Source organism: Ostrea edulis, chromosome 3 (assembly GCF_947568905.1).
Source record: "Ostrea edulis chromosome 3, xbOstEdul1.1, whole genome shotgun sequence".
In the NCBI taxonomy this organism is placed as follows: domain Eukaryota; kingdom Metazoa; phylum Mollusca; class Bivalvia; order Ostreida; family Ostreidae; genus Ostrea; species Ostrea edulis.
This window is the reverse complement of record NC_079166.1, coordinates 59,130,957-59,154,881: the sequence shown is the minus strand read 5'-3', so window position 1 is coordinate 59,154,881 and position 23,925 is coordinate 59,130,957.

The window sequence follows — 23,925 nt, the reverse complement described above, 5'->3', positions numbered from 1 at the left end:
GTCCTGATAGTCATATTTGACCCACCTATTCAGATTATGACTTGATATGAATCGAAGTTTACCAATATTGATTCAATACTGAGCAGTTAGTACTGTTTCCTGTTACAATCAATCCCGTATGAGTGAACAATTCTTGAGAGGGACGTTAAACAAGTTAAAAGCAATCATATATAACTTCAACATATACCTCTCATAACAAAATCCTATATGCAAGTCATTTCATGTTTATTTCTTCATCTAGGTGCTAACTTCCACAGCATTCGGGTACATAGATATGACGCATTTGGTGGATTCGTGTATGCTTACAATGATACAACTATCCTTTTATGGACACCTAAGAAGGGTATTTTTTCATTATATTATATTATTGTATCCAATTTCGTTCGATTTCTTAAAGACATAATGTACAGTGCATATTCAAAATCAGTGATAAGCAGATGTAGCTCATTCTAGTTGAAACAACTAAATCCATATCTACTCCATTGCTTGTGTGAGAAACAATGGACGACTCAGGGCAGCTATGAGCGGTCAACCGCAAATGTTTACTGCTATTCGGTGTTTGTCTTTGCCCCGTTGTCGATTACGTATTGTTTATGCGCCTAGTACTTATGACTCTTCTTTACCTACTGATTTTAACTATGGATTACTATGTTTACCTGATCAAGATATAGGAGACACAGTTGCAGTGACCGGTCATGAGTGCTTTCTTATTCCTTCAATGCAACTGATCCCACCTATAATATGTCAAGGGGTTTTTTGCCCTTCCGTTTGATTTTGTATTTTATTCGATTTATAAACTTATTTACTTTTCGTTATGTTACCGTTTTACCGCTATAGGTTATACAATGCCTCGTCAAATGAAATGATATCGCTTGAACACATGATAGTCTCGAATGTGCAAAACGAAAACTGAAGATAACGAACCATGATCAATCCCATAACTGTATCTATGGGAAGCGAACATCCCTTGTTAACAGGTCACACCCACCGTGAACCTTATATGTCGATCACATAGTAGGAGTAATCCGCGGTTAAAATTTGTGTAAAGAACGGTCTATCAATTAGTATGGAACACGTTTGACAGCATTTGGACTAATGACAAATTGTATTGGGAAATAATATCGTTATAAAAAAAAATAGAATTTGCGAAATGCTGACTTTCAACAAAGCTGTTGAAATCCCTGTAACATCAACTTCTTAGTCAGTAGCATGTCTCATTTTAAAAATTGTTCATACAAATAATAAGCTCTTACGTAACGTAATCGTTGAGAGATGTATACACCATATGTAGATAGTAGTGGAATATTGCTACATCGATATCGGGAGTTGACGATGGAGAAGCTGAAGTCATAAACTTGATTTGTTAGTTTGCCATTATTATCTATCAGTATCTATACTAATACATAAATAAATATTGCCAATAAACTCTGAAACGCTTCCCCCAAACTAACTTATTGAACCTTTAATATTGTTTCATATATGAGATGAAGTCCCTAAGCTATAAAAGAATCTTACTTGATAAGTGGATATCGTAAAATTAGTAAATATTGTGAAATTAATTGAAATACCTACTTTTGTTTTTAATAAACTACCCTGATATGCAGAAATTGGTTTAAAGTTATGGACACGCTTTGGCAGATCTAAACCAGTTTTTAAAAAGACAACTAAAGATCATACGATATGAAGTAAATATGTTGTTTATCGATGCTTGATTTTGATCTTACAAAAGAAATATATTTCATACATGTCATTATTGAATAAATAAATATATTTGTTCGTTTCTTAAATCCATGATTTTAATCTTGAATTAGCTTTATAGAAATTTCAAGAACGAGGCGCCCAGAACATGGCAACATCATGGACACTTGGGTCCACAACTAATCGCAAATTTTTTTGGCTTTCCGGCAACCCCAGAAAAAACAACCCGAGAAGTTGCCATTCGTTTACAATATGATCAGCACAAGATTGTGTTAGTTGTACTTATAAATTTTTGACTAGGGCCATATTTATCATTTTATGAAAATTAATAATTATATTACTTATACACATTTCATTCAAATTAAGAAACCCCCTCGCGGGAACAACGATACAATACTTATCTTATATTTTATAAGTTCTTATTTTTTCCATGACTATAAAAATCATTGTTATGACTTTTTTAAATAATTTGATAACAGTTACTGATACTGATATATACTGATATGATTGGTGATCAGGTCTTCCAACAGTCTGTTGGAATTTCCATGAGCACGTATTGTGCTCCTTTGTTAGCTTACCTGTTTTATATCCATATGGATTTATTCAAAAACTTCTATGTGAAAAGAAAATATATCTTGCTGTGGCCTTCAATTCGACATTTAGATATAACGACGTAGTTTTATCTATTAACAATAAAACTTTCATTCATATGTCAATTCGATATATGCCTGTGAACTCATAATAAAAGACATCACAGAGTCGTCCACTTCTGCTTCATACTTAGATATTTTATTGAAAGTGGATATTAACAGGAAACTAACAACTCGACTTTATGACAAACGGGATGATTTCAGCTTCCCCATCGTCAACTTCCCATAATTATGTAGCAATATTCTATTATCACCTGCATATGGTGTTTATATCTCTCAGCTGATTCGATACGCAAGAGCTTGTTCTGCGTATAGTCAGTTTTTAAATCGAGGCAAGCTACTGACAAACAAGATTCAACAACCTCGTTTAAAGTCAGCATTTCGCAATTCCATGATCGTCGTAACTACATGTATCTAGTTTGCCAATAAATCCTATCATTGTGTCAAATGATGTCTGACGTGTTTCAACCCGATTGTTAGACCGTTCTCGGCAGACTCTTTTTGACTGCGGATAACCTGAGCAAGATATATGGATAACTTCTAGTATGACCGGTCGACAGGGGGTGCGTACTCTCCTAGGTACCTTATACCACTTCTGGTGTGTCCAGGGATCCGTGTTTGCCCAACTATTTATTTTGTAGTGCTTATGGGACTTGTGAGATTGGTCACTGTACATTATCTTCACCTTTTATGGATGAACACAAAACAGTTTTTATTGTTTAGTGATGACACAGATCTTGAAATTAAGGAATAAGTCGAACAATGTCCAATATGTCAGATATCGATTGGTCCATGAGTGTTCTGGAAGGTTTGCGCTTTATAAATTTAAGGTTACAACATTTAGCAAAATTAGGATGTAGTGTATCAATATACAGTTTGTTTTGTTTTTTTTTGTCATTCATATAGTGCATTTTGTTTTCGATTATTGCGTTTGGGGAGAAGAAACTATGTGTATTCATAATTTTCCCCTTAAATTGTAGCACTGGATACAACCAATCATTATAAACACATTCGCAAAATGTGTTTCAAATTTTGAAATATTACCCACCGTTTATTTTGTCTTTGCTCAACTATTCGGTATGACGGATTACGGTTGCATTCGTAAAATCATCCCCTAAATTTGAATACAAAGTGAGATCATTTATTTTACATACGGGATGCTTGATTTCTAGCTTCAAGCGGCTTTATCAATAAATATAACGCCATTATTGAAAAATTGTTCTTAAAATCATTTGAATTAAAGACATCGTTCAGTAAATCCGTGTGTGCAACAATTCAACAATGCATTTAAAGATTCCTCTTTGGAATATTACATAAATATGATTTCCAGCGCTTGCGCAGGGTTTCATCTAGTGTTCAATGAAATATCTTAGTACAAAGCAGATGTGGAAAACTAGATATGTTGTGTCTTTTATTTGAATGCTGATCAAATTACATAAGTTTGATTTTAGGATATCTGTTCTTTGCGGCCGATGGATGGGGCAAAAAAAGATTTTTGATTAAAAATGGAATTGTGACAATTCGAACCTGGTCGCCCTTTGTCGTTATTAGTGAACAATACGTTTCAAAAGACGTTTATTCTGATGACACAACCGATGAAGACGATTATATCATGGCATTTGACCAATGCTATGACATAGACAAGAGCATCATTGTTGCGCTGGTAAATATCCTAGACTAATTATAAGTTGTTTTATAAATTTCATGAATACATTAAAATTTAGATTAAATGATTTGCTATGTTCATAGTCTATAAACTTGCTTTGAATTCAAATCACTAATAAATCGAAAAAACAATCCGAATGTCTGGAAATCAAACATAGCTGATTTGATCATTAATGGTTGAGAGCAGCGAAATGAATCATCATCTGACTTTTATTAATCACAGAAGTATTATATTGTAATCAATTTCATTTTACAAGATTGTAGATTCCTAATTTGTCTTTGTCGAATCTATTTTCAAGATGGAATATGGCATCATTATTTTTCGATATATGATTCACAAAAATATCCTCACAAGACACAAAAAAGTGCGATTTTATAAAGGTTAATATTTATCTCTCCGATCTATCCCAATCCTTCCTCAGAGAATTAAGGATCTATTATACATACATGCATTCAAGAACAAGGAAGCCCATAATCATGCAAGTGAGATATTTCTTTAGGTCAATCCTCTCGAGCCAGAAAACAACGATTACGTATTTCATGGAGTGGGAACAGCTTTAACGGAGGGATCCTTTGGTAAATATGGAGGAATCATCTACTCTTATAATCAAACACACACCCTTCTTTGGATTCCTTCGAGTTCTTCAAAACGAGGACACATGGCTTACTTGGGAGGTGTATGGATCAGCAACGCAAAGCAAGCAGTTGTGTCTTCCAGAGCGAAAATATTCAATAAGATAATCAACCTGTCAGGTATTCAGAATCCATTGGCTACATTGTTTACGGATTTTCATGTTTAGAATGATCACACACATTTAAACGTTTAAATAGTAATAGAAGAAGGATTAATCAGAGACAGGTAATTCAATGCATTGATGTTTAACCTATTTTGAATGATACCGTAAAGCAAAAACCGAATGATTCTGCTACAAGAAGCTGTTGATTTCATAATTAGACATAGCAATTTTAAAATAGACATGATAGCATCTGATATGTCGCATTGGCTCCCTTGTTGGCATGTTCGCCTCGTGACGAGATCGTAAGCTCGACTACTACATATGTCTTGACCATGAACATAAGAATAGATAGGGATTGTTCTTTCGCTAAACACTTAGAAGTGAGTGTCTCAGGCTATAGAATAGGACATTGAAAATAGAGATCTCGTGTTGCAGCATGTTTTCTAGAAATAAAAAACATTCACAGCGATGGGGGAAGCGTTGCATCAAACATTGAAACACTCCACAGTGGGGACGTCTATACATGAGTGAAACATTCTCTAAAATGGGACGTAAAACAAACACAAAAACGTGCCAAAGTTAGACCTTTTCATGAAGCGAGGCCTAAAGCTTGAATCGGTACTCTTTTGGGGAAGGAAACCTAGTCCAAATAGGCTAAATTTATCATTATGATTACATCTTACCAATATATTATCCTCAATTAATCTCATCAATTAGTTATAATGCAATTGTATGATATTCTAACGTTGCATAGTGCAATCTGAATGTTAAAGAAGAAAACCATGTAAATTTGTTTTTCTCATATTAGATCCTCTTTTGTCAAATGCAAGGAAGAAATATAAAAAGTGCTGTTTCTATGTTTACAGATTCTCCCAACTTATGCTCTAAATGCGAAATTGATAACGTCGCTGACATGGTGCATATTTTGGATATCCCTGATGTGCTTGTCACCGGAACAAACGTAACGTATGCATGTAAAACTAATAATCGTCTGATACTCGGGAATTTAAACCGAACTTGCTTGTCCAATGGAAAATGGTCCGGAAAGACTCCCATTTGTAAACGTACGTATATGTGTATATTTAAGTGAGTTAATTTCATTAGATGCATGTCGTGCTTTTTATTACTTTAATAAAGAAGAAAGCTTGCCCCGTTGAAACAATGGATGAGAAATCTGGCATTCCTAATTTTCTTTTTCAAAATGGTATTTACCACCTCACCATGTTTCCATGAATCCATTGTCAATGCGGTCAATTTGTTTGACAAATAATGCATAAAGGGAAAAACAATTTGTAATCAATAATAGTTAAAAATATCATTAACACGTTTTTACGTGGTATTGGCGTTTCTAGTTGACATTCCACGCCGAAAATGACAGCATTTCACCCAATGATAAGTTGTATTGACGAACTAGATCGTTATAACGACCATATAATTTGCGAAATGCTGACTTCAATCGAGACTCTTTAAACTCCTGTACAATCAACTTGTTTGTCAGTAGCTTGCGTCGATTTAAAAACTGACTATACGCAGAACAATCTCTTGCGTATCGAATCAGTTGAGAGATATAAGCACCATATGCAGGCAATAATGGAATATTGCTACACAAATATGGGAAGTTGACGATGGCGAAGTTGAAATTATCCCTTAAAGTAACATGAATTGATAAAAAGACAACAATTACGCAGCTGAATTAAGGCTTTCCTCATAAATACCAGTGCTGTAAAAAATATACTTTACCGCACTGGTACATTATATGACGTCACAATGAAAAATACGTCCTGGTGATGATCATGACGTACATATCTCCATTCCTTTTGTGGTTGGAAATGTCAAAATAGTTTTTCGTTATTTACCACCGCTGTCAAACAATAAGCCGCAATCGTGTAAAAGTTTCTGTCAAATGGGTTATATTAATTCTCTTTGATATTGAAATATTTTCAATTTCTTCTTTATATAACATACATTCGAAAGTAATATCCATTTTATATTGTGATCTTGATATCGCCCCTAATCTGCACGTATATAGTGACTTTCACAATGAACTCATTTGCATAAACAGGGTTTCCGTACATACAAATTTCACCATTGGCACGACACCCCGAGGTTTTTGAGTGAAAGATGTTTGATTTATGTGGCATGTGAACTTTAGTGCAAACGGAAAGTTAGGGGAGCAAGTTGTGGCTTCAACAGAAAACATGTTTTTCAGGCTAAATTCAACTTCGTAAATACAAAAATCGCCGCACCTTGCATATTCAATGCAAAAATTCGACATGTTACAAGTTACGATAAACTTGCTCTCATCACTTTTCAAATTAAGAAATTAATATGTTTTGAAGTTATATTAACTTCAACTTACATTGATATCTGGATATCGTGCCAATGGAGCGATTTATACATACACGGTACGATTTTATCTTGATATTTGATCACGTGATATACAGCTGATGTAGAGACTGTCGGTCTGGTGAAAAATGTATCGGAGGTCAATGTGCACTTAATTATTTATCCATTTTTTTTTTTTGTATATAAGGGTTGTGTGTACAGAATTTGTCAAAAATTGATCTTTTTATAATGCTTTTTTCCTCTGACACATTTCTATGGTCCTACTTAACACAACTGCGTATGAAGATTTTCTGCGCTCCCTGCAGGAATGGTCTTTGTGTGTATGACTTTTAACACGGCTATTCAAAAGATTTTAAACCCTTGAAGATTAGTAGGTCAACTTCCCTGTTTAATTGCATTGTACATATACATGTAATGCATCAAAATGAATCAATTACTCTTGTATCTTAAATTGTACTTAATCATTATTGTTATTACATTATTGATTAATGACTATTCAAAAGCTATTTTCTAATTAGTAATTTTTTGAAGGTAATCACATCACCTTACTAACTCCACAATTATTTTATGTGTTTAAATCACAGGATGTCAATGCCCATGTACAAAGACAAAACAGCAGGTCTACATCGAGACCAAAGAAGAATTGGAATCAAAAATAGCAGCTACAACGAAAAGTTTAACAATGAAGAAATCCAATTTGTCCACTCAAACACGAAAGAAGATATCAGCAAAAGACACGCAATCCTCTGCCACGTACATCGGTATTATCCTGGGATTTGGGGTCCTTATAATATCCACACTTACCATTGTAATATCCGACATTCCACTAATAGCGGAGCATATCCGATATGGACCACGTAAAGGAAGGAGGGAAATGATGACACATACATAACATATTTAAAATATCACCATCTTTAGAAAATCTACTCAGCTAATGATTCGTTTGATGTGTTGTTGCTTTTCGTATAGACCTTAAAGTCAACTTACATGAAAGAACAGTTGACAACCAATTCTTTTATTCATTGTTCCTGCCTGATAAACAATTGTACTTCCCATTTCCTCATTTACGTTTCGTTGGACGATAGAAGTCATAAGAAACATGTCGCCTGGTTGAAAGATCCACCATGAAAAACTTAGAGACCGTAAGAAGCGATCACTTCGGGATCTAGAAAAGGTGGACGTAAATGAGAAATAATTTTCTGAATTTCCCATATTTTGACTTTCAGATATTGAAATCAGACAAATTCAGAAAATAAATTAATTATATCAAAACCATCTGGCATAGTAAACCCCGATGCACCTTTACCTCCCGAAGCAATTACAGTGTACAATACCATCGGTAGTTTTTAGTCCTCTATTTTTCACAAGATAAATATCAAGGTGCTGGAATTCCCAATTAGCAGTAAATACGTAATCTTCAGTGATCAGGTCTTCAAAAAGTATATTGGAATCCCCATGGTCATAAATCATGTTCTATAATAAGCTGGTCAGCTTTTGTATTCTTATGAGGCGGAATTTATATAAGATTGATCGATTTGTCGCTATTTTTTGTTTTTAAAGGACTAACAGATACTATTGTTTGATGTCTTTTTGTCATTCAATAAAGATTCTTTATCATGTAGATTGTTTCTTGGAACAATTTTGATAAAATATGTACAATGACGTGTGTATTACTTGTATATACTATGCAATTATCAAGAGTTGTTTGGTTTTTTTACCAGAATAGAGGTACGTTAATCTGGGTATTTCAAATGAACTGAAATGTTTGATTTCCTGAAGAAGGTGCTGAAATGATCTGGGCAGTGGAAATATTATAAAAGAGTTGTTTACAGAATTTTATAAAAAATAACTGTATTATGCAGGTAATTTTGTTTGACTTATTGATACCAGTACAATGTAATACCATACCAAAAAGTAGATTGTTCAAAATCACTATCATTCGTTGTAGCTTAGTAGTATAGTGTTTATTTCGGAACGGGGGAAGGCGTAAATTTAAGTCCCTCTAGTGTCATGGCTGCGTCAAACATCTTACCTAGAGATAGGATTTTCCCTTGCCATGCTTCGGCATTTAGAGGTAATATTGGTGGGTCTCTCGGATATGACCTTAGAAAAAGAGGTTCCGAGTCGCTGCAGGCGTTCACACGGTAGGGAATCCTCACTACTGTTATTTAAGCTTTAAGCATATGTCTAAATTTATAGTACTCCACATACAACTGGTGGCATCTCACTATGAGCAAAAAGATATCGAAAGGACGTAAAGCAACAAAGCGACCAACCAAATCAAAATTGCTACAAATAACCCATGAAATGTATTACTCTCCTATTTTCTGTTCGCTCATTCTTCGTTCACCGTACATTTACTGTTCACTCCCCATGCGGTCTCCGTTCATAGTTTTGCGTCCATTGTTCAGAAGCCGCTTGCATCCACCATTCATAAAGCGTTCAACTTTTCTTCACTCTGCGTTTAACGTATTCTCATTGCTCGTTTAGCGTTCAGTATTTTGTCTCTGTATTGTCATTTGGATGATCTCCAAAGTGAAAGGATTGATCTTTATAAAGAGAAAAACAGTGAAAGGGTAGGCGAGCGCAAAAGTAGAAGAAAACTTGCATCAGAAATATCATTAAAACCTTTTAAAAAAGTACATTGATCACCAACTGTGAAAATTCAAAGATAACTCCAGCAGAACTTCCTTCAGCAATGTCATATTTATATTTTAAAAGGCAGAATTTATTAAAAAACTTCTGCATGAGAAGAAAAAATGCATTGCTGTGGCCTTCAACTCGACATTTAGATCTATCGACAACGCTCTATCTATCAACAATACTCATTTTGATTCCTACAAGTATGTCGATTTGATGTATCCCGGTGAGTTCGAAATAAAAATTCCCACATGATTTTTATATATCTCAACTTATTCGATACACAAGAGCTTATTCTGCGTATGTTCATGTTTTGGCAGGTTACTGACAAACGCGCTGAAGTTACAAGAGTTTCAACAATCTCGTTTCAAGTCAGCATTTTGCAAATCGTATAGTCGTTATAACGATGTAGTTTGTCAATCCAACATGTCATTAGGTAAATGCTGTCTGACGTGTTTCATAGCACTTCTTGGGTCGTTCTTTACACACTGATTTTGACTAGAGATTACTCCGTTTATATGATCAAAATATAGGGCTCACGGCGGGTGTGACTGGTCGGCAGGGGATGTTCACTCCTCCTAGACACCTGGTCATACCTATGCTATGTCCAAGGGCCCGGGTTTGCTTTACCCTTAATTTTGTATTATTAATAGGATCAGAATAATCCGAGATCAACACAAATAAATTAAAAACAATTCGAAAATATGGCATCAGCTATTTGGTTCTTTCATCTTCTATTTCATTTCCTTCCGTAGTTAATCTCCCTTACTTGTCTTTATTATCTATTCTTTGTTTCTCTCATCTTATGCGTTTTGTTTCCCTCAACATCAGTATTTCGTTTTCATCACAATCCATCATCTGCTTCTCTGTCGGCCGATATGTTTTCTTCTTCGTTAATTAAATTTTTATGCATCATCAAACATATCCCCTGTTGTAAGTGAATCGGCATTGCTGTGGTCCTAAGCGTCATGGTTAGGTTTAAATGTGTGGCACTTCGTAAGTTTTAGTGAAATATGTTCATCAGAGTTATGGGACTAAATAAATCTCTCTTTTCGTAGCCTCATGAGCAGCTTTTACGGATGCTTCAAATGGAACTTGACTCAAACTTTCCACATTTGCATCATTTATCATATCCGTTTTCTTTAATCTTGAACCTCAAAATATGCTTGTACCCACAATAAAATGTCCTCTCCACCATTCCTTCAAAGTTATAGATGTCTATACTTTTTTTTCAAATATTGTCCGCTATGGTTGCGAATATTGAGCTGTTAGCAAATTCAATGTTTATATTTGTGTATAAATGAGTATTATGTCAAGTTTACCTTCGACCCCGATACACCTACTTTCAGCGGATACTTGGATATCTAATACCTTTTTTATTTTAAATCAAGATTTCGGTATATACTTCGCTATGATCTCAGATGATAGACATATGATTGGGCGTTGCTTTTATTGAAGAGACACAAATCTAGGCTAAAATTAGTTACAATTCTTACACTTTCAGTAGATGTATGAGCCCTTGGATTTCGCAAATTTCTTAAACTTTACCCACCTTTTTTGAAAATAGAATCAGTAGATACATACTAGTATATTAAACTGATAGTTTATGTCTATTTCATATTGAAGACGTACAGAGAGTTCCGCTACAGCTAGTTAAATTTCCACAGAGACGTTGTCCATAGGCTTTCAGTACTTTAAAGAAATACGTTTTCACGTGAAACTTCAAGCATGTGAATGTTCAATTACGCGTCAAAGTATCCATTTCAAGGTCTTTTTTTCAATTAGCTTAATTATTTAATAGCTTTCCATTTACTCCTAAAATGAAGGGTATGTATTCTCGTTTTTACCTATAGATTTATATCTAGCTACCTATTGGCATTCATTCCTTCGTTAGATACAAAATGTAAAATTACTAATCGATTTAGCTAAACATCATAATTATCATCACCTCGTTGGATAATTTGTACAAATGTTGTGCCAATAACTTGTTTATCTATTATTATCTCTCTTGTTTGGGGTGTTGGGATATCCAATTGGCGTCTATAAACAAATTCTTTGTCTATTTTAATGCATGTTTAAGATACTTCTTTATGATAAATATTAATGCCAATTCCAGAAGATACTGACATCTAAACATGTAAAATGCTGTCAAAAGTATGGTTATGATATACATGAATAGACAGCGTGTGTTGCGTTCAAAGGACAAAATTGAATAAGTAATAGATTCGAACACTGATTATTGAAGACTTTAAAAGGAAGTAAACATCCTAAACTGCCCCAAAAAATCTCCTCGCATGCGTATAACTACTTTGGCAGGGCAAATCTCTTTGTGCAACGTCCACTTTTTTCTTACGAAGCACGGATTTCAAACGAGGAAAATAAAATGTCTCTGTTTTATTTTTTATATATATTTTTGGAATTTCATGGTGCATTTTTATCATAATTAGACAAAATATTTCACAACATGTAATAGAAAATCAGCATTGGACTCGCTACTATATATACACACACGGGAACTACTGTGCTTGCATTGACAATGAAGATGTCAAACAAAGAAATTTCAAAACTAAAAGCTGAAAACTGCAAACGTTCCTATGGCTGAAATACCGATACATTTCAGAATGTCTGTATATGAAGAAGTCATCCAAGATATTTCAGGCCATAAAAACCTCCCGCACTTCATTTGATTTCATATTCGACATTATCATCAGATACGACGCCCCGATTGTCGTTTAAAGACGCATGATTTCGAAATTAACGGAATGGGGACAGAGAGAAGGCCGTAAAGCACTTCGAAGCAGGTGATTTGTCTCAAATTATGAACGCCTGGGTATCCATTCTATTGATTAATCAATGTGTTTGAAAATTATTTAGTTTAACATATAACAAATTTCTAGCGCACCTCTAATATACATTGACCCGTAGTGAATAAAAAATGATAAAGATGTAGCCTAAAATATATGGACACGAATTGTGCTGCATTGTTAGCTGCCCTATTTTTATATGCAGCAGAATTTATTCAAAAACTTCTACGTGAGAAGAAAGAAAATCTTGTCATGACCTTCAATTCGACATATAGATATATCGACAACGTTTTATCTATTAACATTATTAACTTTCATTCATACATGTATGTCAATTCGATACGTCCCGGTGAGGTCGAAATAAAAGACACCACAGAGTCGTCCACTTTGCTTTATACTTAAATATTTTATTGAAAGTAGACATTAACGGCAAACAAGCAACTCAACTTTATGACGAAAGGGATAATTTCAGCTTTTCCATCGTTAACTTCCCATATTCATGTAGCAATATTCCATTATAATCTGCATATGGTGTTCATATCTCTCAACTGATTCAATACGCAAGAGATTGTTCTGTGTGGTGTCAGTTTTTAAATCGAGGTAAGTATTAACAAACAAGTTGATGGTACAGGGATTTCAACAGTTTCGATTGATTAAGGGAATATGATTGTGACTTTTTGAAGTCACTGCGCAACTCGAACTAACGTACTTAGGTCATGATTGTCGTGACATATATTGATTATGACTTCGACTAAAGTCATATTTTCGAAATACAAAAGGATAAATTATAACAGTTGGGGCCTTATTTTAATTAAATAATTGTGTATGAATGCCTTTATGACGTGTTTTTAGCAAATATGAGGTAACGACATAAGCATGTGATTTTTGACGCCATGGTTACGTTATTTATGTTGACAGCAGACAGAGTTTGACAGATGTCGTGGTACTGCATGTTATTATATATTTCTAGACCTGTGTATTCTGTTCAAAATAGATTCAAAATAGAAATGAAAGACGGAGTCGCAACACGTCCAACAGAATCTCTGCACAATTTTAAAAATTCTGCAAAATTTTTATCGTACCAGAGTAATAATAAATATTTTGTATTAAATTCCGAGATTTAGTAAATAATGAAAAAAATTGAAAAATATATTCACCCGAGGACTAAGCATTTTGTCTACACATAGGTATATGTGGTAGTAGTACCGCTTATGTATATACCTCTACATGAGCATGTATATACTGTCTGCGTCTTGTGAATTAGTTAATGCAATTCAATGGTTCATCTATGATACATGTAACCTCATGTACCATAATAAGTAGAGTTATACAAAGCAGGCTACGAATTATTTAGCACTGATTTCTGCATATGCACTGCTGAATTCAATTACCGATCGATTTACTCATCAGAGAAAATGAAGTCCAAATGAGGTGTTCATGCATGCATTTTTTGCAAAAATAATTGAAATGTACGTAAGTTTAATTGCTTATTTGAATCAAAATTATATATTGTTAGATGTTTGGATTTGAAATTAGATCGGCCGATACGTGTCGAAACACCTATGTCATAAAACGGAGGAAATGCGGAATAGGCAAAATCAAAACTTATTTTATCATCCTGTAGCTGCTCTCATCAAATAATGATTGTATGCTTTAAATCTAACATAGTACATATATTTTACCCCATCTAATTTTCATTTGCAGATCGGGGGGGGGGGGGGGGGTGGGGGTGGGGTGGGGGTCGACTTGAACGCGTATGTTCTAGACTGCCTCTCTTCTACTTTGAAACAGGCATATATGTTACCCAAATTCCATATCAGATAGACCCCATCCTGCCTCCATCCAAGATTACGTAGAAAGAAAACGAAACCAAACATTTGATTATAATTCTTATATAATTTTTTACAATAATGTAACGGACCCGAGTTGATGGTTTCTCCACAAGTACGTTAGTAATTAGCGAAACGGGAATTACCCGCGTAATTACTCTGTTAATTTGCAAGAATAACCCGCAAATATGGTTACCACACAATTTCGTTGGTAATTAGCGAAACGGGAATAATCCGCGTAATTCTCTGTTAATTTGCGAGAATAACCCGCAAATATCACCTACTTATATAACACAAGAATTACCTGTGTTGGACTCTCTCGGTTGAAATGATAAGACTTGTTAGAGTTAACCTCTTCTATTAATTTGGAAACCAAGAAGTTTCCTATATATTTACAAAACTACAAACAGATAGCTCGTAATTAATTAATATAAATAACTACATGAGACGGGAATCACCCAGACTCATGCATAAAGCTCAACCTTTGACAGTATTAAATAAGGGGGGGGGGGGTGACTTGACTAACACTAGATGGAAATAATCCGTCTAGTGTGAACACTCTAGAATTACCAGAATGTACTTCTAACTTACAATAAGGTTTAACTAAAATATTCTGATAAATAAAATAATAGAATTATTTTATGAATTGTCAATTAAGCTAGAATAACAGATTTTCCCCAATTATTTACTGTTCAGCTACTATAAAATCCACTAAAATTTCCCTCAAATGTATAAAGTTATTGAATAAATCTTATTTATATTACAAATGGATCAAGAGAATAACCCTCAGTCAATTGTAATTTCTTAATATAATTCCTAAGTAAGATCAAGAATTACCCGATCTTACCAGGCCTATCGTACTTACAATATTACTTTCAGTTATATATAGTATTTATAGAGCTCGGGAATAACCCAAATTCTATAAATGTATCAAAAAAATCTAATAAAGAAAATCCAAATGAAAAGCATTAATATCCCTACCGAAATTATGTGTCCTGTATGTATAAGAGAAAAATCGAGAGTCCCCGGCAGAGCCACTGCGTTGCCTTTTTATCCCTACAGACCGTCCCCCGGGCAACGCTCGTGCCTAGTGGGAAACCAACGGCAGGGCTGTCGGTGTCGCCGCTGGACACCGGCCCTGTCGTTAGACACCGGCCCCGCCGTTTGACACCGGCTCCCACGGCAGATGCTAGTAGATCTACTAAGAATAAATTTTAAAATCCTACAAAATATCTTTTACATAAAAAGAATGATAAACCAATACAATTTACATAGTATAGATTCTAGATTTACATATCGTAATAAGTTAACATGCTAAAATGAGAATCGGGCTCGAAATACAACAGTAATGTAGGTCAATACAGCGATGGCGCCGACGACAAAACCACGAGCTAACAAGGGTAGAAAAGGTAGTTATTTCACTTATAACACAACATTTTGATAAAATAAACGCCTTATAGAAGCAACGCTGACTTAAAAACATTATTGTTTATAGGTCAAAATTAAACTCGAACGTGGAAACAACACACAAACTTCATATAGTTATACATGTTTAAAAAAAATAGGGTAAGTGTCAAAAGCATACACTCGATCACATACAAATACGATCCTCTCAACTCAAAAATAGGTATCCAAAATACGACATATAATCCGACATTATTTTGACATCACTTATCCCTTTATGTTTACAATAAAAAATGTAACAGTAAATATTCAACATCCAAACGCAAAAAGTGTAACGGTAAATATTTAACATTAACATCGATAAATTTTCACAATAATAAAGTAGGGGATCTAGAGGAGATGAAGCACTACCCCTCACCCCCCACCCCCATCCCTATAGGCATCTGATCTCACCTCTGGTATGTCCAAGGATCCGTGTTTGTCCAACTCTCTATTTTGTATTCCTTACAGGAGTTATGAGATTGATCACTATTCGTTTTCTTCAACATTCATTAATAGTTTTATGAAAATGTTTAGTACGCCCATCTTGTTACACCCCCTCCCATTTCGAAACATTAATAGGTTTCTCCAGAATATCAGTTGAAACTTTAGAATAGTTGGAATCAATAGCAATCAAATGATTTACACATACATCTAAAACAATATTTGCTTGTAGATCTGCAATACGTAATTTCTTTACGTGAGTATCTAGTTGAATCATTAATGATCTAATTAGTATATGTCCATCATCCGTTAATTAATATCAGTTCTATTAGTATTTTTCACGGTTTACACTTTTACTATAATGCATTACACTGATTCAATTACAACTAATTGCACAAGACTATCTTAGAGTATTAAATACTAAGGCGCAATTACGGTATCAATATCGAATGTCAGATTGTTACTTGTTTGAATTATTTTTTCAAAGTAAAATACGGCTGTGTTCAAAACAATTCGAGCCAAACATTTGATTGTTGCGATTAAAGATTCTCTAAAGTAATAAAGTTTTAATGAGATCTGAACATCTAGGTTGGTCGGTAATATAATTTTTAGTTTGTTTTTATTATTTTTTTTAATATTTTTTTTTTGGTACCTTTATGCATTCTTTATATGATTTTTCAAAAAAAAGACAGAGGAAAGTCAGACTGTTTTGTTTCCAAATTGAATTCGTTTTCATACCAACTAAAATATGATCACAAATTAACCTCTTTTAAAAGCATAATATTTTAACGTTGTGTTGGTGTTTTTAAAAACAACTGTGTTTTAGAGAAAGAAAAAAAAATCAGTCTGATTTATTTGAAGCAATTTTCAATGACTTCAGATGAACTTCAGTTCATCATATCTTTTTATCCAAATCATTGATATGTCAATATTTTTATTAGTCCTGTAGTTATGGATGCAATCTTTAAATAATAGTAAAATAATTAAAATCTAATTACATTCATAAATGTTTTTGACCATTTTACTAGAAAACTCTATCCTCAAAAAGATATATTTTAGAGGCACTAGGGAAATTCGGACTGAATTTTGGGTAATTTGTTTTTGTGTTACGTGGGAAATAATTTCACATCATAGTGCCGGCACATAGACTGTTTGTATGATGGCCATTAAATATAGTCATATTACAACCTGTTTGTTTGTTGTACATATTTTTGGATCTGCAACTTCTAAATTTTTGGCCTTTTGTGTTTTCTCAACATTGTAAGGTTCAGGTATTGTTTTCATGGAAACGAACTCATTAACACACACACACACACACACACACACACACACACACATATATATATATATATATATATATATATATATATATATATATATAAATTGTCATATTTCAAACAGGAGAGACCTCCTTTCTATGATAAAATGATTTTCAGAAGAATCTAATTACTTTCATCTCAGCAAATTCTATGGTCGATATAACGATCTAGTTCGTCAATACAACCTAACATTGGATCATATGCTGTCTTACCTGTTCCATACCGATCGTTAGGCCGTGATATAGGACTCACAGCGGGTGTGACCGGTCGACAGGGAAAAATTACTCCTCCTAGGTGCCTGATCCCACCTCTGGTATATCCAGCAGTCCATGTTTTTCCACCACTATATTTTGTATTGCTAATATGAATTATGAGATCGATCACTGTTCGTTATCTTCACCTTTCACAAGTCTACATGGTAATCAGACCAGAGGAAAACTGGATAAGCTACGTATCTATTGTAGCATGGAATCTCCTATCGCAGACATAGGATCTTGGATGACATTGAACCTTATTGAACTAAACCTTTTATTGCGCCTCTACGCTACATCTCAAGGTAGGGGACTATACTATCATGAGCACAAAATGTGTAAAACAAATTAGGCGTGTGTTTGATTTTTAAAATCAGACGGACAAGATGCTACTTAACAAATGAAGCTTGCAAAACCCTGGTTAACACATGTGTAAGATCTACATTTTGGTGTTTAAAAAAATATTGAACTGGCTGTAACCGGTGAAGAATACTGCTGCTCGTCAAGTTACGATTTCGCCGAAACGGTTACACACGTTTCCGATTCTTGCGGAAATCTATTCGCTTCCCATCCATAATGACATCCGATTTTCTTTTTAAATTCATAATTCTCCTGTAATGTAGAAATCAATGATCTCCATACAATAGATTAATAATACTTTGAAAAATTGAAAAACTTTTTAAATTGTGTTTAGTGGTGTTACCCATTACCCATTACATTACCCATTTAGCAGCATGGTTTCAGAGGATGATAAATGAAAACTTAGGTAGTGATTGCATGGGTTCCTGAAAATTAATGAATCTATGAATTTTTTGCTTTTTACATATTTTGTAGTTGACAGTATTTAAACTCATTATGAAAGTATCATATATGGTTTTCACGGAAATTGTGGTGCTACGGTTGTCATAGTATCCCCTCTTGTAGACTTTCCATAATAAATGGTACAGGTGTTTCAGATGGTGTTTAAAATTGATACAAAAAGAGTAAGTGATACAAAGTTTATATGAAATTGAAGTTAAAGCTTTAATTAATATATAATTTGCATCAACGTTTTCATTTACTTTCATATGAAGTAGAAGCACATCTGCTTATGAGCAGTTTTGCTGTGTTTAGAAGGCAATTATTTACCACAGCAGGCATATTTTTACCCCCTGAGAAATAAATAACCAATGAATTCTTTATTATTTTACATCTGTTTTAACATATGTTAGTAGAACTGTTTCCTGAAAGTATCAATATTGATTTTTAGGTTTACTATGGCGCTATGAGCACTTTAGTTACACCTTCCTCCGTATACAAATTATGCAGGTGATAATACACATGTATAGATTAATATGCATCTTACATGTATTTGTCTTAACTCATATTAAAACTTTTTTTTTTTAAATTATATTTATTATTGAATTTTTTTTTCATATAGAAGGATCGTGCTTTTGCTTTGGAGATGTATTTATTACTTTCTGTTTGAAATTACTTGTATATTCATGCTCTCTAAATGTATGTTAAAAACCTGTAAATATAACACAGTTGATCTAAAATGTGCATTGTGACTTCATATTGCCTATGATGTTTCTTCCCTTTCAAACCAAACTGAATATGATTGAGGTTTACTTGACAAATACATTGTTTGTAATAGCAAGAATACACGATGATCTTTTTCAGGAAGAATATACAATGCATAATGTATTGTTAAGAAAAAGCCAGTGGTAACATAAACAACAACTGAAGTTCCCCCAGTCATCGTCAATACGAACTCATTTGACGAGCATTGCTGATTTAGATCTCAACCAATCTTAGATATTTCCACTTTTACCGAAAACAAATTATGAATGGCAATCCATCTAAACTATCCCATTTAATTTCCAAAGATGAAAAGTAATTAATCTCCCTAGTTTCGATTTTCGAAAAACATTCCAAATACCATGTTTCTGTAGCGGAAATCAATCAATCCTCTGTGCAGGGGTATGCTCTCCTTGTGAATAAATCAAAACCTAATTTGCATTATAACAGTTGATCGACACACGACGTTGTTTACAATTGGCGTTCACAATGTGACGCAGGTCTGTCCCTATGATTAGTTATCAAATAGCTGCGTCACAATGATCTTACGAATGACTTCCACATCAATGAGGAGAAATTTAAGAAGTTGTGAATTATGCAGAACGTTTATTGTGTTAAAATCATACTCAAATTCTGTAATCCATATTTTAACCGAAACTGATAAACAACTGTATTTGGAAAGAAAAATAGCACATAATTATAGTTCAACCATGATAAATGTACAAGCTGAATCACATGGTGCATTTCCCGGAATTTCTGTTTCCCCATCTACGAATTAATGAATACTCAATGCATAAAGTTACCGGTCTTCGCGGGATCCTACTCGTCCTAATTTTTCCCAGAAATCTATGGTTTCCTGCCTCGCAATGTTGTATTCTTTATAGAATCGATGAGATTGGTCATTGTTGAATGGTTTTTACCATTTCTATCAACTAAATTATTTACCATAGGAAAACCTGCATAACACGAAAACTTCAATTTTGCTTTCAATTCTAATGAATGCCAAAATGACATGATTCCAATCGATTTTAGCGCATCGGCACTTGATATACATCACAAATTCACGTAACTGTAATTCATCGTCATAGTTTATTTTTTCCAATTTCATAACTACAGTTAAAATATCGTTTAATAATTTATCTGGTAAAGAGAATCACTCGTTGTTCACTACAAACGTGACATGTCAGATATGAGCATCCTCAGGACTTTTGTCGTTTGTGGTATGTGTACGCAATATAAAAACATGTTTATAAACTCATTATTTGTATAGTTTCATTTTTACGTTAAATACACGAGTATCGGATTGTCTCTGTTCCATTCTAATGTATACACTGTTTCATTCATACTTACCGTGATCTGCCCAGAATTGTGTTCATATACGAGGGCCTCGTATTTAACTTGAGTTCACTTTTTTATACTTATTGGGGTTATGATATCGAGCATTGTTCGTTATCCTCACCTTTCATGTATGAATTTTGGTTATTGATTGATTGTGTATGCAAAAATTCAAACTTTCAGTTGTACAAAAAACAGCACGGGGATGTCTGAATACATTGTGATGAATGCTATATATAAATGATGGGATTTGATTAATCCATCACCGTATGCATCTCTCTATACTGACTTAATTTTAAAGCTAACGGATACAATTGAATGTGTTACTTTGAGAAATGCAATGTAACATGAAAATGAACAATTTTTATTTATTTAAACCTCAATTGAACATTTCATACAGATTCAGAATACATTTGCAATTAGATGTAGATTAGTTTCTTTCGCAAATGTTTTAACAAATGAAAGTGAGTCAAATAGTCCAAAGTAACTTTTGCTATTTCTTTCAACTCTCCATCTCAGACACTGCGATAGTGTAATAATTCCAAATCAGATTCCCTGAACCAGGGGTGGGATCAAGTGCCTAGAAGAAGCAAGTATCCCCTGTCGACCGACCACATCCGCCGTGAGCTAAACGGATTATATATCGGACTCTACGTTCAGAAAATCTATATGAGATGTATATGAGAGAAAATGTTTAAAGCCTAATAAGTCATTTGCATTTTTCTTATCTTGCTTTTATCAACTCTTTAACTTTTTTTCCAACAAAAGAGTTGTGCATTTGGAGCGTTTCAATATCAACCACCTGCAATGACGTCAATACATCACTTCCCTTTACTAACCCATTCGTCAGTGTATGGAAACCTATGAAGGCACAAGAAACTGGACCATTTTACATCTGCCATAATCTGTGTTCTTATCCTGCAAAAGTGGAAGTACAGGTTAAAGTTCAAACCCAGAACAATGGAGAACAGATATTCTTAGGTGTTGGCTCAGCGCAAAGGGACGATGACATGGATGTACCGTATGGCGGTATTGTGTACCTGTATAACACGACACATGTGATTCTGTTTGTTCCGAAAGATTCAAAGAGAGCTTCGAGCACGGACAAAGGAGTTCTAGCATATACTGGTAAGGGTGTGCTCCATATCATGTAATCTAAATATCCCATATATGTTTTAGAAATTGAACATTTATACACTAAAACTCAATAAATGCGTGTAATAAATATCTCAGTGAAATAATAAATATCTGAAAGTCAACGAAATTGAAATCCATATACCGGTAATAATATAAAATTGGTTTATGTGCCTTTGGAAAAACTTTTAAAAATCGGAGAAATTCATTCATTTCTATTTAGAAATACATACATTGGACGAAGCTCAAAATTGCATGTTTGTTCCTGTCCCTATTTTAATATTAACATTTATAGAGGGATATATCCTTCAATAAATAGATTATGCGCACTGTAGATACCCATAGCTTCAAAACTTAATGATCTCAAGTTGAAATTTGTCGCCAGTTCCGAAGTAATATTCGTTATACTAGAAATTACCGTACAACAAAAGTTGTAAGCTATTTCTTCAAAATGTAGAAAATCTGAATTAAGACATTGTGAGGCTGTTTTGTATTGATAAAAAATGTTTACCCTGTGCAGTTGGTCGTATCACTATGCAAACCAACACCTCTAAGCGTAGTAAACAATGTAATGTTCGTTACTACCAAATATGACAAAATGTCTGCATCCACTGTTTGACGTCAATTCCGAATACATGAGAGTACTTGCTTTCATCATAAAACTAGACGTTGATAGATATTCCTGTTTGATTTGTAAGCATATTAGGGGAATGATTGTATGGTTTCCAGAATTGCATGGTTAACAAAATGTCCATCACCACATTTCATGAAACTCTGTGAATTTATTCCTAGCATGAGCCAGTGTCTTTGGGAAAGTTTAGTTGATTGTCATAGATAACGAGTATTGGAAACCCCTAATGATATTTAGTGATGTAATCCGGGTAACGGACATTTCCTACAATAACGAGTATTGGAAATCCCTAATGATATTTAGTGATGTACTTCGGGTAACGGACATTTCCTAAAATTGCATTCTTTTAGCGAGTACAACTTTTTGTGTATCTTATTTGGTTTAGTTGATGTTTTTATTGCTATTTCGTTGAAGTGTTTAAACGGTTTCTATGAAATAAAGGGTTGAATGAAAAATTTGTATTCAACACTTTCTATATATCATAATCTACATTTCCCATTTGTGAAGCAAATTAGTATTGATTTTTATTAGATTACTAATGGTGTGTCGGTGGTTTTTGGATAAACTTTTTGTCATCAATCCAAATTAGACTGTATTCGACAACAGCATATGTATCCAGTGAAAATTTTGTATATACATTTTAAAATCATTTCTATAAGATGTTTTATGAAAGTACATTAAAGCAATACAGGATGTAACTGACGGTATCCCTTACTATCCAAGTACATGTATAAACCAATAACACTTACCGGTATAACTAACATAATGCCCACGATCGGATGAAAAATTCTGCTAAATAATCAAGGGAAAATTGTTTGAGAACATGCCTACAATGAGAGTTTCGTATAAACCCCCATTGTGTCGTTTACATGGACATGGAAACGATGATTTGTTACGGCACGTTTGGTCGTTTCGGCACGTTTGGTCGTCGACCACCATTCGTGCCGCACGTTTAGTCCCCGGCGACAATTTGTGCCACACATATCGTCGCCGGGCGATCGAACGCGCCGTGAGGATGGACACGATTGGTCGCCAATTTTAGATTATACCCGAGCACGAATGGTCGCCACCCAAGCTCGCATTCCAAAACCCCAACTTTGCTTTTCTCCTTCTCCAGCATTTATTCCCCTTCCTTCTCTTTCTCCTTTCTAATCCTCCTCCTTCCCCAAATTCTTCTTCAATTTCTTCCGGTTTCATCAAACCGAACGCGTCTTTTAAATTGGCGGGTAATAGCCAAGGGAGATGTGGCGCTTTCTAGTAGCCTTCAATTAACAATCAGATGCTAATGGACACCCCCTATAAAAATCATAGCACATATTATTCTGATTCGAAACAGTTCAAACCTTCGACATGTTTCAAGTGTGCAGAGAATAGTGTGCATTTCATAAATATGGCGTAAAATGGTAGGCCTACAAGAGGAGATAGTGCACAAAACATGA